At 44.3% G+C, this 14,878-nt stretch overlaps 1 long non-coding RNA gene across 2 annotated transcripts in view; it reads left to right on the top strand.

Moving 5' to 3' along the window:
• The first annotated feature begins 882 nt into the window (after positions 1 to 882).
• The window catches only part of LOC132649441 (uncharacterized), a 78,544-nt gene continuing 64,548 nt past the window's right edge, over positions 883 to 14,878 (top strand). Inside the window, exons 1-3 of one of the 2 annotated variants that reach the window (XR_009587878.1) lie at positions 883 to 1,002; positions 4,001 to 4,092; positions 6,920 to 7,083. This is a non-coding gene — a long non-coding RNA (uncharacterized LOC132649441). Of the gene's footprint in view, positions 1,003 to 4,000; positions 4,093 to 6,919; positions 7,084 to 14,878 lie in introns of those variants that run through there. The other variant, XR_009587877.1, reaches the window with a different exon arrangement.

Raw genomic sequence — 14,878 nt, 5'->3', positions numbered from 1 at the left:
TGCTGTCTGCAGCAAGGTAAGCTGTTGTAGCTGGACTAGCAAGTTGAAGCCTGAGGAGGGTTTGAAGGTAGAGAGAGCAGGCTGCAGCCTCTCCCAGCTGCTTCCAGGTTCTCAAGTCTACGCAAGGGGAAAAAAATTCCAAAAATAGGACAAAGTAAGGGATTGGGAAAGAGTTTACAGGAAGTGGAGACTCAGGGATGGGTTTGTCAAGTGTGAGAGGAGGAACTGGTGGGATTTTTCAATCACTAGTTTTATGGACAAGTTTTAATGAAAAGGGAGATGATTTGTGATTTAAAGGGGAAGATCCCAGGAATGGGTCAGAGTTTCCAGGCTTTACTCTTCTTTTTGTTTTTTAATACTACATTTATTTATTCACTTACCTATCTATCTATCTATCTATCTATCTATCTATCTATCTATCCATCCACTGGTTGGGAGGAACATGCATGCCAGGTGCTATTATGGAGGTCATGGGACAAAAACTTAACAGATGTTGGCTTTTTTTTTCCCACCGTGTGGGTCCTGGGATCAAACCCAGGTCGTCAGGTTTGTCACCCACTGAACTGTCTCTCCTGCCCGTTCATTTCCCATTTCTATCCTCATGCGGAGTCGTTGGCTGTGGTGTGACACACAATTAGAACAGGATCTGGCCAGGCCAAGATGCCATTATAATGTATAACATTCAAAAGTTACATGGGTTGGCTCTTTGGGTTGTAGCTTGTTTGGGGTAGTCTGATTGAAGTTCAGGCTTGTATCAACCAACCTCCAGTCGCCCTGCCCTTCCTCTGTCTAGACTGCTTTATAATCATTATGTTAAGTGAGCACAACTCAGGGCACAACCAGAAGACATCATTTTTTTTCTTCACACTCACAGACCCTTCAACCTGTTCTTAGTCCCTGCTTATTCTTCGTGAAGATCTGGGCTCGTCACATAACATCTGCTCATTCATGGAAGACAGAAGTCCTTTGATTAATAAAAGGCTTAAAAACCAGCTCATCTCTGTAAGTAAAGCATCGGTCACTCTTGGCAAACCTCCTGGGCAGGCTGGCTCACTCTCTTGTGGTTATATTTGGCCCTGGAAAAGGTTCTCAAGCATGCCCTGGGCCCACAAGCTCCATCCCCACAGTAACTAACCACTCACAGATTTACCCTCTAGATGGTACCCACGGCTGCCTTTTGTCCCCACACAATCCATATCTTGGAAAGATGCCATAAAACACATGTGCACACACACATACATGCACACACACACACACGAACACAGACATGCACACACAGACAGAGAGAGCAAGCTAGTAAGAGAGCAGAATAGTAAGAGAGAGGAGGGGTTACCTGTCAAACTTTTGTTCATATAATATCTTGCTTAAAATTCTAATCTTTTGTATACTCTACAAATTGGGCAAAGTGCCAACTTTCGCAAAATTGTTTTTGCCATTTTCTTTGAAAGTACTATAAAGGTGAACGAGAAGTTCGCTTTGCACAAATAAGTACTTGTTAGGCCACTTGATTCTTTTTGGGGCTGCCACTAAAGCAGACAGAACACCTTATATGGCATTATTTTCTATGGGCAGACTTTTCCTTCGGGCTTTTTGTAGTTCTTTCTCTTCAGGGTCTCTCTCCCTCCCTCCCTCCCTCTCTCCTCTCTCATAAAGAAAGGTTCTACTTATTCTCTGCATGCAGCTAAGATTTTTTTATCTATCTATCAATCAATACACTCTCTCCTGAAGTGGCAGCTAGCCACATCCACTATTGCATTTTAAGTATTTTTCTGTGTGCTTTGCCCCTTATTAGATGTTGTGGTAAACACACCTGTGTGAGTGTGCTGCAGCTGTTATAACAAGTGCCACAGACAGAGCGACCTAAGCACTGTTCTGGAGGCTAGGCATCCAAGCTGGAGGTCTGCTAAGTTGATTTCTCCCAACAGGCTGCCTCTTTGGCTTGGAATTAGCTACTTTTTCTTTGTGGTTTTACATGGCTTTCTCTTTGTGTATCCCATGTCCTAATATCTTCTTAGGAGAACACTAGTCACCTTGGATTAGGTTCACTGCAACGGCTCTGTCAACTTTCATTGACTCTTTGAAAGTGTTTCCAAATAGAGTCCCATTCTGAGTCCCTGAGAATAAGAAAGCTTCAAAACAATATACAGTTCGAGCCACAGCAACGCTTTGTTCTTTACTTTTTCACATTTTCTACATAGGACAGAACAGAGGCCTGAGGCTCTAGGTCAGTGGTCCTCAACCCATGAGTCGCGACCCCACTGGGGCTGGATGATCTTTTCACAGGGGTTGCCTAAGACCATTGGAAGTACGGACATTTACATTACTATTCATAACAGTAGCAAAATCACAGTTAGGAAGTAATGGCAAAGATAATTTTATAGTTAGGGGTGGACACAACATGAGTAATTGTATTAAAGTGTCAGAGCCTTAGGAAGGTTGAGAACCACCACTCTAGACTGAAGAATTATTTGAAGACCCTATGTCAAAAACAACTGAAAAGAAGTTGTGAACTATGGTACTGGTGTAAAGAGTCTGTATAGAAGGGAAATGCAACTGAAAAGTTGAGAGCTTCTATTGCCACATTTTGGGGGTTGAAGTTAGTTTGGGATAATTGTTGCAAAAGGTGGGAACTCAGCTAACAGAACCAGATAAGTTAAATAGGAGACAGCTTCAACACAGACCAGTCCTGCTTAAGAGCACAGATGCACAAATGTAAACATCTGGACAGCAGAGAAGCACTGGACGTCTCTCTGAGGACGAGGCAGAGCATCAGCAGTTTCTACTCAAGTACTAGAAGAGCTAGGTGTTGTAAGGAAAATATGATTTTTATATTTAATTATAATTGGTCACACAGTAACACTCAACAATAGGAACATCCTAGATTTGATAAAGTACAATGTGAAGATTGGAAAGAAAGGAACAGTTTGCATGATTTGAAGACAGGAGGGCATACAAATGAACAGGATGGACTGAAGAGTCTGACAAAGTCAATATGAGACAATTTATAAAGCTCAGTGGCATTCGTACACACTCTCGGAACACACAAAATACATTTTTAAATACCACTTATAACATCAACAAATTTAAAAGAAAAAAGACTAAATCTTGGTGAAAAGTGTCTACAGCTGTAATCAGGAGTTGCTGCAGAATTGCTGTGTCAGTATGGTGCTCAGCAACTAAAAGAGCCAGTCTTCTAAAGCTGGAAATCCTTCCCAAGTGACCCAAATGTTTAATAGAGTTGCAGTAAAATTCCCCAGAGGACTTGTGACAAGCTCATTGAAATCCCCACAGGAAAATAAGAAAGCAGCAAAGGCAGTTCTGTTTTCATTCTAAAAAGAAGTAATGGGAGCTTGCCCTCCCACAGGTAAGAAGTGGCAGTAAATCCATCAACTGTGTGATAATGAGCACAGACAGACACAGGAAGTATCCAGAAACAGTATCTCTTGCCTCTTCCCTTTCTCTTCCTTCCCCTCCTCTCCTCTCCTCTTTCTTTTCTTCCTCCCCCCCCAAAAAAAAAACTTGACGCGTGACAGGAGACAGGCGTGACATCACAAAGAACACAAAAAGTTGGCACACAGAGTACAAAGTTTTGTGGTGGCATCTTTACACCCACGTGTGGTTGTATGTTGTGCATACTCACATTCCCTACCCACCTCCTGCGGGTTAAGGAAAGAAGTTTTAATCAATAAATGGTGCTGGGACAGCTGGTTACTCTGTGAGAAAGAGCAATCAACTGGATCTATCTGAATGCTACAGACAAAAATAAAAGCCACGTTAATTAAAGGCCGTAGGGGTGTTACCTTGGTGTAACCTCTTTAGAAAGCAGGGGGCTGGGGCTGGTTGCCCAGTTAGCCGCTCCACTGTTCTCCCTTGTTTACAGCACAAGTGTTAGAACCAGTGGACCCAGGCTTAGCATAGGACTCAGATCCTGCTCACTAGTGTGAGAACTAGCCCACTAGACTATTTAGCATCAATTTGCTTTCTGTTTCTTTACACTGAGGTACTGTAAGAAAAGCCATTTTGGCCAGTGTGGTGTAAAGGATTGCTGATCAAGAACTTCCCTTCTTCCTTAAGACATGAGACTCCCTAAAGGTAAGGCGCTTTATCCTCCAAGTGTCTCTTCATCCTAACTCTAGCTATAGAAAGAGATTGCTCCCTCTTGGAATAATGAAAATCAAAATAAATGCTTTTCTTCACACTTCATCCCCCCCTTCTCTCGAGACAGGGTTTCTCTGTGTAGCTCTGGCTGTCCTGGTCTTGATATGTAGACCAGGCTGGCCTCGAACTCACAGAAATCTACCTGCCTCCACCACCCCGAGTGCCTGGACTGCGCCCAGCTTTTCTTCACCCCTCCTCTTGTGCTTGGGACACTGAATGACACTAGTGCTGGGTTTGTGGAATCCACCTTGTGATCATGAGGTGACAAAGCCTACATGTGAAGGGTGAAAGAACCCAATAATGCCACCTTAGATGCCTAAAGTATCATTTAACTAACTGTTGGTTGGCTCATTTGTAAGCCATAGCTTTTCCAGTAGAAAGGGTTAGCCTGTGAATTTAAAGAAAACTCAAGCTTTAGAAATGTCACTCCTCAACAAGCATCACTTGTATGAACATGAAAGCATCCTCAGGCGTGTCCGTTGCCACACTGTACACAGAAGGAAAGGTGGGTAAATAAGGTGCTGTCAGTGTACAAACAAACAAACAAAAAAACACCACAAATTTAAATAAATACATGAGCTACACCAATCAGTAAACAAAAACCTAGAAGAATGTGGGCCAGAGCTCTGCAACTTGAAGAAAGATTTACATGTGGGTTACATTTTCATGAAACCTGAAACTATAGAAAACAATGTTGTATGTTGTTCATATAACATATGTGTTAACACATAGCACAAATGTAAGCTGTGCTGAGGTTTGCTTAATCAAATTTCTGTAACTGTAAAAATACCTAAGACAGTCAACTTTTTGTTAACATCAAGCTTTATTTTGTGTGTTACTTGTTTTTAATGTAGCCCAGGCTGTCCTGGAAAGCCACTTTGTGGTTAAGGATGACCTTGAACTTCTGATCCTTCTGTCTTTAGTGCCTATGTGCAATTTTAAGGTGTGCACTACCATCTCTGGTTTATATGGTGATGGGGATTGAACACAGGGCCTCGTGAATCCTAGACAAACACTCTAACAAATGAGCTACTCTCAGAACAGAAAATTTTGTTTTAGATTATGGTTTCTGAGGTTTCCACCTGTGGGTACTTGACTCGTTTAGTCACTTTTCTCACTGCTGTGACCGGCAGCCTGACAAGAAGCAAATTAAGATCAGAAGGGTTTCTTCGAGCTGCGAGGGAATACCTTCTATGATATTATAGAAGCCATGGCAGCAGAAGCAAAAGCCAGCTGGGGACACTGTGTCTGAAGTCAGGAAGCGGAAGCACACAGGAAGTAAGGCCTACCTGTAAAGTTAAAGCCACACCCACAGTGACCCACTTCCTCCAGTAGACTCTGCCTCCCAAAGACTGTACAGCCTTCCCAAACCTCTCCGCCACCTGGGGACCAATTGTTCAAAGCCTAATCCTGTGAGGGGCAGTTCACTCCAAATCAAAACAGCCCTGTCGCTTTGGGCCCGTATTCAATCACCGTATTGTTGGACACACAGCAGAGCAACCTACATAGTTCATGGGTTCTAGGAAGCAAGAAGGGAATTGGGAGGAGGGTGGCAGGATTCAGGCACAGAAGCCAGGTTCTCAATTTTCCCTCCTACGTGCATCCCAGTGACCAAATTTCCTTGCAGTAGGACTACCCTAAAGATTTTACTACCTCCAAATACAGTGTATGGACTATGTGCCACAGTCTTAACATGTAGGCATTGGTCAGCATTCAAACTATAGCAGGAACTTTCACTTATTGATTGATTGATTGATACAGGTCTTGTACTGTAGTCCAGACTTCCAATGAACTCGTGATTCTTCTCCTTCCTTCCCTCAAGGGCTAGGATTAAAAACATGAGCCACCCATCAGGGGTTTAAGATATCAAACTTATAGCTGTATGTTTTCCTGGGGGGTGAGAATAACGCATAAATATATTCAGTGTCACTTCACTTGTAAAGCAAGCTGGTATGCTTGCCCACGTTAGGAATGGTCTGAGACCTCTGAGGGGACAAGTGTTATATCACTCTTCTCCAAGCACTAAGACCTCCTGACTTGTTCCAGGAATCGTGCATGGAAACTTACAGCATTTGAATGGCCAACTTCTGATGCCTATATTCACTGAGAAATAACCAGCAGAGCACACTCGAGGCGTTTGAGATGCTGAAGGAAATCCTTAAGACACCTCAGTACGCCAAGGAGCTGTGCTCCTACCCAGTAACAGTTGCCAACCTTAGAACTCATTAATCCATATAACCTTGGGTTTGGGGCTCACAAAATCATTTCTCCCAGCACTTCTCTTGCTCTTGTTAGCCTTTATTTGCAAAGACAGTTTGTAGAATTTTAGCATCAGAAAGGACCTGATTTCAAAATCACAAACATCTCCCAGTTCAGAAATGAAGGTCAGTAAGAAGCTCTGAGGGAATTCAAGCTTGCTGAGAGACAAAAGCGTTGATATGGGCTGCCTGCTAGGAGCAGCCAAGGCAGCATCTCCTCTGCCTTGTAGGCCATAGAAATATTAGCTATAATTAATATTTCACTTTTTCTGTGAGATTTCCTGCAGTGCCTTAAAATTCTGACACAGACTTCAGAGTAAAAACTGAAAATTCCCTATATCTATCTCCTATCTATGTATGGAGATAGATATAATCAAAATACACATTTTTTGAAAAGATTGATTCTGAAAGGTGGTATGGACTGAAGACTCTGGCTTTCTTTACAGAATATGATTTGGCGTAGTTTTTTTACAGTAAGATCTCATTTGAGTCTTAATTAACAGGGCTCATGAATTTTCCTCAGGGAGATGGCTTGCAGCAAATAAAAAGAAACAAGCAATGTAAAACATGTGACAAGCCGGGACCCCCTCCAGTGGGGCACTAACTGTGGGAACACCCTTGCAAGTAAATTAGAATTCAGGCCACAAAGAGACGTTTCCAAAGAAGAATGCAGCCAACCATGGTGTGCCTGAAATCCTACCTCCTGGGAGGTAGGAACGGGAAGACCAGGACTTCAAGGCTAGCCTGGGGTACAGAGAGTTTGAGACCACCCTGGGCTGTGTGAGACCTTGTCCCACATCCTCGCTTTCTGCCTCCCCATCTTCTGCAGAGGTCTGGATTCAGTCTGTATAATAGTCAAATCCTAGACACTGACTGCTTCAGCAAAGTGCTCTCTTTTGTCCACACAGTCACTCTTAGTGTTTTTAGTGACCAACAGTTAACCCTGGCCTCAAATTATCACACACACACAAAAGTTCTAGAATTAATAAATTCCTAACTGCATGCTATTCTGGGCAGTGTCATTACATCTTGTCTGGATTCCCTTATCCTACTTGGTCCTAACCAAAACATGAATTCTGTCTTTGTTTAGAACACTCCCACTGTATCCAGCGTATGTACGCCTTCCATTCATCACTCTTGGATAACAGATCAACATAGCACTCATGTTAGGAAATTTGGAATTATTTAATGGCCATAAAGCACAAGAATATCAAATAGTGATGCTGTCAATTCAGATATGGCAACTGTGTGAAGCCATCAACTGCCTTCCTTAAGTGAAAAAATAAAAACAGAAGATGTTTTGAGAGAGCAAGCATCAACTGCATTATTGCTCTCATTATATTTGCATCACGGTAACCAAATAGCTGATCGGAACAATTTAAGGGGAAAAAAATAATAATAAAGCTTAATCCGGCTCACAGTTTCAGAGAGTTCATTCTGTGGTTCTTCTGCCCCACCTATTGCCAAGATATCACAATAGGGGCAGTTGTTCCCTTCATGGCCTAGCAGGAAGCAGAAGGAGGCAGAACTCTGTCCCTCAGGTTTTTCTTTTCTCTCCCCCTACTAATAGTATAGGCTGCGGGGCCATGGAATGGTGGTGCCCAGCTTCAAACTCCCTGCCCCCTCCTTGGTTAATCCTTACTGGGACTGCCTTCACAGACACATCCAGAAGTGTGGCTTCACCAACCTCCTGCATGATTCTAAACCTAGTCAAGATGATGGGGAAGGTTAATCATCACAGGTATGTTGCCACAGTTATCGCATTAGTACTTCTCATCGTTTACCCCATGTTGTCTAATTTATAAACTTCATCAGAGGTATATATGCATAGGGAAAAACAGAACATGTTGAGGCTGATACTGCCTTCAGCTTCCAGTGTCCGCTGGTCTTAGAAGCCAGGGGCTTGAGGGCAGGACTGGTGTATGATATCATTCAACAATGAAATAGTATTTTTTTACTTTTTTATAAAACTTACATTATTCTTTCATATACTACATCCCGACCACCGTTTCCCCTTCCTCCACTCCTCCCAGTCCCTCCCCTCCCCCAGATCAACTCCTTTTCTGTTTCCCACCAAAAGAGAGAGGGAGGGAGAGAGGGGAGGAAAGAGGAAGGGAGAAACAGAGAGAGAGAAAAAAAACAGGCCTCCCAGGTATCTCCACCGAACATGGTCTAACAAGATACAATAAGACCACGCACAAAAACCCTCATATCACTGCTAGACATGGCAAACCAATTGGAAGAAAGAGGTCCCAACCACAGGCAAAAGGGTCCCAAGCATAGGCAAAAGAGTCAGAGACACCCCCCATGCCCACAAGTATACCAAGCTACAAAACTATCATATATATGCAGAGGACCTAAGTCAGACCCATAAAGGGTCCCTGTTTGTTGCTTCAGTTTCTGTGATCCCCTAGGAGCCCTGCTTAGTTGATTCTCTGGGCCATGTTCTTGTGGTGTCCTCTACCCCTCTGGCTTCTACAATCTTTCTTTTTCTGTAGCATTCTCCTGACTCTACCTGGTGTTAGCTGCGGATCTCTACATCTGTTCCCATTGGTTGCTGGATGACGCCCCTCTGAAGAGAACTAAGCTAGGGACCAATCTATGAGTATAGCAGAACATCATTAGAAATCGTTTCATTGACTTTTTTTTTTTTTTTTTTTTTTTTTTTTGCCAGTCATTTGGTTCTATCCTGGGTCTCTGGGAACCATCTTCTGGTTCTTGGCCATCCAGGCAATGTTAGGAATGGACTCCCTCTCATGGCATAGGCCTCAAGTTGGACCAGTCATGGGCTGGCCACTCCCACAAGTTCTATCTTGGGTTAACTCTGAGCAAATAACTGAAAGACTTGTATGACAAAAACTTCAGGTCTTTGGAGAAAGAAATTGAAGAAGATATCAGAAGATGGAAGCAATCTACAGATTCAATGCAATCCCCATCAAAATTCCAACATAATTCTCTACAGACCTTGAAAAGACAATATTCAACTTCATATGAAAAAAAAAAAAACAAAAGAAAAAAAACCAGCATAGCTAAAAACAATACTGTGCAATGAAAGAACATCTGGAGGGATCACAATCCCTGATTTCAAGCTGTACTACAGAGTTAATAGTAATAAAACCACACGGTATTGGAACAAAAGCAGACAGGTTGATCAGCTGAATTGAGTCAAAGTGAAATCATATTATGGAAGAAAGTTTTGTTGATTCTAGAGCAGTAATTGAGAGTCAAAAATAATATAATGTCTCCTGAATAGAATATGGATTTTTAATTCTTTTACTGGACCTTTTCTTCTGGATGGTCAAAACGAGGTGTCTTAATCATGGCCTGAAGTGACCTTTCCATCTTCTAAAAAAACTCCCCTCCCCCTTTGTTTTATGATATCATGTGTAAAAATAGGTCCTCTTCTTAGACATTTTGATTCTAGAATTCCAAAACTTACACCTGAAAGCACTTCTAAAATAATTTGAGGCATTTCTGTTGAGGATTTTAGTTGAAAATAAAGCACTAAGTTGAAAAGAAATCACAATGATCATGGGTTTGTTCTCATCACCACGCACCCATTAGTGAGAAAAACTCTGGCGGCATGTGCATGGAAGATTACTGCTTCCAGCTTGTGTGAAGGATTCATGCTGATGTCATTTCCTGTGGAAAGACAGAAGGAAGAGCAGATTGAGATGTAATTAAAAAAAAATCCCACATTTTGAAGATGGCTGAAGCATCCATGATATCCTTACAGACTCCTGTGGGCTAACAGATGACCAGCCTGGAGTACACAGAGAAATCTGGGAAATGTCTTCATACTCAGAACTATATTTCAGGCAGGCGGATCACGCTTGCTTTTGTGTTCCTGTAGTTTGGTTTTTGTTTTGTTTTAATCCAGATTGTATTGCTTGGCCTTTGTTGTAGCACATTTTTCTTTCCTGGCTTTATATACACCATTTGCTTCCTATCACTGTGGTAACTAATTGCCTCTCACTTAGTAACTTAAAGCAGAAGCTTGTTCTTATAGTCCTGGAGGCCAGAAGTCCAAAATGGAGCAGCGGTCTGGTTCCTTAGAGATGCTTCAAAAAGAGACTGTTTCTGTTTATTTTCCGGACGCTGCCTGTGCTCCTTGGCATATGTCCCCTGATCGGCTTCACACATTTCTGTGATCACTTCCCTTCTCTGGCTCAGACCCTTATAAGGACTTATAAATTCAACTGAGCCCACCCAGGGTATACAGGACAACCCCACAACCTCAAACTCCCTAACTTAACAAATCTACAAAGTCTCTTCTGCAATGGAAAGCAACACAGTCTCCAGTTCCAGACATCAGGACAAAGGAATCTTTAGGGAGCTATTGCTCTGCCTACATACCTTATAGACCAGTTTGTAATTCGGTAGTTATGTCCTGAACTGGGACTCTGTCTTTCTCACTCTCTGTGAGCTCTCAGTGTTTGGAATAACATCTACCATGAACAGCAAGTAATATTGGACCTGACTAAAGAGACGTGGTGGGAAGTGGGGAGCTAGCTGAAGTGATAAAGCTGGTGGGATTGGAAGCCAGAGGAGAATTTTGTGGCACCTGATGGAATTGACCGTAGCACACGCTGCTTGGTAAGACAGTGGGTACAAGGTGGGATCGAATGAGCCTGCGCTCTGCCTAGATGGCTGGGAAAGCCGTAAAGCAGATGTGCTGGTAATTGGATTTTTAAAAATCCTCTAGAAAGCGACTGTCCTAATTTCATCACATATGTGTGCCATACTGTCAAGATGCCATAACATGAAGTCTAACGTTTTAAAGCAGAGATTTGGAGCAAAATATTATGCAATCCTTCTGTGATTCCCACACTGGGTAAGATAAGTATATACAGAAACTAAGCAAAGGATGCCAGGGTCCCGGGCTAGGCAAGTAAGAAGTGTCAGTGAATTTGGGGATAAAGGATCTGGTCAGTCTTTGGATGCCCTGAGCTGTGAGTTTAAGAAACAGAGATAAAGAAGTTAGGTTCTCTGTCCAAATCAGGGAGGGTGGGGTTTCCGGGTACATGACCTCGACCATGAATGCCCACAGTTCACAGCTTAGTGTCTCTCTTCTACCTTCCTCAGGGCAGGTAAGCCCAAGTGTCCAGTGACTCCTTGGCAGATAAGATTTCCCTTTGAGACGTGCTGATTCTCATGGAGTGGCTGGCTTCCAGGTTTAAAGGGTCATAGACTTTCAGAACTCAGGCCAGAAAAACCCCTTCCCTTGAATCAGGAGCATGGGAACAGCATGGTAGAATCTTATATCAACTCAGCACAGCCTAGTGACCTACCTGACTGACAGACAGAGGTGCACACAAACCGGAAGCTGAGCGTGGTTGCTCTGAGCCCTCTGCTGGAGAAACTACAACCTCCTCCCCAAAGCGCAGTGTGTTTGTCATAGAATTAAACAGTCAGGGTGATTGCATTCAGCTGAATAAGAAGGTGTGGTTGTTACATACAAACAAACAAAGGTTTACAGTATAAATACCATCCGGATTAAGAACACAGGTTTAGCTAATCTCAGGAGGAGCAGGTCTCTGTACGGGAGTGCTGCTCCTCTGTTAAATATCCTGGGTTTCGGGCAGAAAGCTTTGGTGGACGTTTTCTGCACACACTCTTAATATCCACACTCAGACCAGAAGGGTAGGCTTTGGTTTTTTTTTTTTTTTTTCATATAATTTTTAAATTTTATTTATGTTTTTGTAAATTACAGTTTATTCACTTTGTATCCCCGCTGTAGCCCCCTCCCTCATCCCCTCCCAATCCCACCCTCTCTCCCTCTTCTCCTCCCATGCCCCTCCCCTGGTAGGGGAGGTCCCCTTCCCTCTGACCCTAGCCTATCAGGTCTCATCAGGACAGGCTGCGATGTCTTCCTCTATGGCCCGGTAAGGCTGCTCCCCGCTCAGGGGGAGGTGATCAAAGAGCCAGCCACCGAGTTCACAGCGGAGACAGTTCCTGTCCCCATTAGTATTTCCCTCTGACTCTGAAGCTAAGGTCCTTGACACAGCTATGTCATGTCAACAGCACCCATTCAGGTAGGGCCTAACACACTCAGGGCTTCCTAGGCTGCCATTTTAGTTGTAGGCCTGCGGGTGCTGCGAGGGCGACGAGAGCGACCGCCCCACGGCAGGCCGGTAGAGTAACAGCGGTCGGAGCCTGTTCCAAGTCAGAGAATCAGAAAGCAGCTGCCTCACAGGGTTGGACAATGGCTTTTTCGGTGGTATCAGAACACACTGAATAAGGAAGACAGGAACTCCCCAAGAAGGAAAAAAAAAATTAGAGAAAGGGTAGGATGAAGGGAAATAATTATGAAGGATAAAAAGACCAGTGGTCAAAAGATGGGATGAAAAGAATTGGCCGAAGGTATCTCACTTCGTAGGGCCCCAGTAACCCCTAAAGCGAGGGCTGCGTCCAGGGCCTTGGCCTTCTCACTCCAAAGGTCCTTGTCCTCGTGGGCCAGTGGAGGGGTTCTGTGGCCCTCTGCTCAGCCTCACTCCAGGGTTCAAGACTCCTTGCTGTTTCTAGCTCACTGGCTCAGGGACTGTGTCTGTGAAATCTCTAGCGCGCCTCCATTTCTCCACTGCCGCCAACTTTTGATTTGGTGTTCCCAGCTTCTCAATTGCAAAAATGAGCCTTTTTAGGCCCAGTTGTTTGTATCTCCGCCTCCCTCCTCCCCCCCCCCAGTCAGCATTTGGCCTTCTTCCCATTTGGGAGAGTTTCTGGGCAGATGTTTGGAGCCCCACCAGCCTTGCAGAACCCTACAGTGGCAGCGCACACAGGGTGAAAAGACCTCAGGCTGGAGACAAAGCCGGGGAGAGATGTCTGAGGAGCAGTTTCCTGAGTTCAGGCCCCAGAGCCCGAGGGGGATCAGAAGACAAAGAACCCAAAGCCTGGCCACAAGAACCAGCTTGAGGGCTGCCTCGGTGTTCTGACCCAGATCTCGTTCTCTGGCTTGCCCCACCGGGACTTGCTAACCGAACAACAGGGGGTTATTTTCAGGGAGGGCGATTGGAACCGGCTGGCGGCCAGCATAGGTGACATGTGATAAAGAAGGTATTTCCTCACAGCAGCCCCTGATAACGGGGCTTCAAAGCTCCCGCAGGCCTCCTGGGCTGGAAGCTTGCGCTGTGGCCTCTGTCTTCTTTGCCTTGTAAAACCGGAGAAGAGGAAGCAGAGGCTCCGGCTGTTGGGCGCAGACCCTGTGCGCGCTCCCAGGCTGCACTGAGCAGTCAACTGACACTTCCTCTTCTTGGGGTACTTTAAATCCGTTTGAAACAAACACTCACTGCTCAGTCCCTATCTGGCCTCGCTACTCCCCACCCCCCAGCCCTAAATGTGTTTTGAAGAGTTTTAAGCAGTATCTAATGTATCTTAAGCATAACCTCCGTTTAGGAAGGCTTACCAAACTACAAATAAATTAGCATTAGCTACTTAGGTTGCCAAAACAGTTATTCCTATTAAAGGTAGTGTCAGTGCCAAGCATAGTGGAGCTTGCCTTCACTCCTAGCACCAGAAAGGCTGAGGCAGGAGGACCACTTTGAGGCCAGATTGGGCTATATAGCAAGATCCTCTAAGTAGATAAATAAATAACAAACAAAGTCTTTTTTAATTAAATTTTTATTTTTTATATTAGTTACAGTTTATTCACTTTGTATCCCAGCTGTAGCCCCCTCCCTTTTCCCCTCCTAATTCCACCTTCCCTCCCTCATCTCCTCCCTGCCCCTCTCTAAGTCCATTGATGGGGGAGGTCCTCCTCCCCTTCCTTCTGACCCTAGCTTATCAGGTCTCTTCAGGATTGACTGCAATGTCCTCCTCTGTGGCCCAGCAAGGCTGCTCCTCCCCTCCCCCCCCGTGGGGGGAGGTTAAAGAGCCAGCCATTGAGTTCATGTCAGAGACAGTCCCTGTTCCCCTAACTAGGGAACCCACTTGGATACTGAGCTGCCATGGGCTCCATCCAGGCAGGGGTTCTAGGTTGCATGGTCCTTGGTTGTAGAAACAGTCTCAGAAAAGACCCCTGTGCCCAGATATAACAAATAAAGTCTTTATAGTAGAATATCTTAAATGCAGAATACAGGTTTGTCTTAGCTGACGAACTTCCGGACTGAGAATGTCAGTTTTGAGCTGATTATCATCAATGTTTTCTCCTAATAGTCACATGGCTACTCATCAAACATACACTATTAGACTGTGATGGGCAGAGGCAAGATGGAAAGAGAAGGTTGGAAACAAAAGAAGGAATAAACTGACCTCAACAGAAGCAGACTGACTTTCATTCAGATCAATGAAGGACATCGCCCTCTCCTTGGCAATGTAGTCTGTGCACATGGCACAGGAGGCCTGGGGGCTTAAAGGGCAGAAAAGGGGACTTATGGTGGATTGTTCTCCCTCAGCCTCAGAAGTATGGCTACCTCTGAGCCAGCAGGAGGCTGGTATGCTGGCCTTGACATGATCATCTGCTTAAT

The sequence above is a fragment of the Meriones unguiculatus genome, chromosome 20 (assembly GCF_030254825.1).
Source record: "Meriones unguiculatus strain TT.TT164.6M chromosome 20, Bangor_MerUng_6.1, whole genome shotgun sequence".
Lineage (NCBI taxonomy): Eukaryota > Metazoa > Chordata > Mammalia > Rodentia > Muridae > Meriones > Meriones unguiculatus.
The sequence above is the reverse complement of the archived record's forward strand: the minus strand, read 5'-3'. Positions and strand labels throughout refer to the sequence as shown.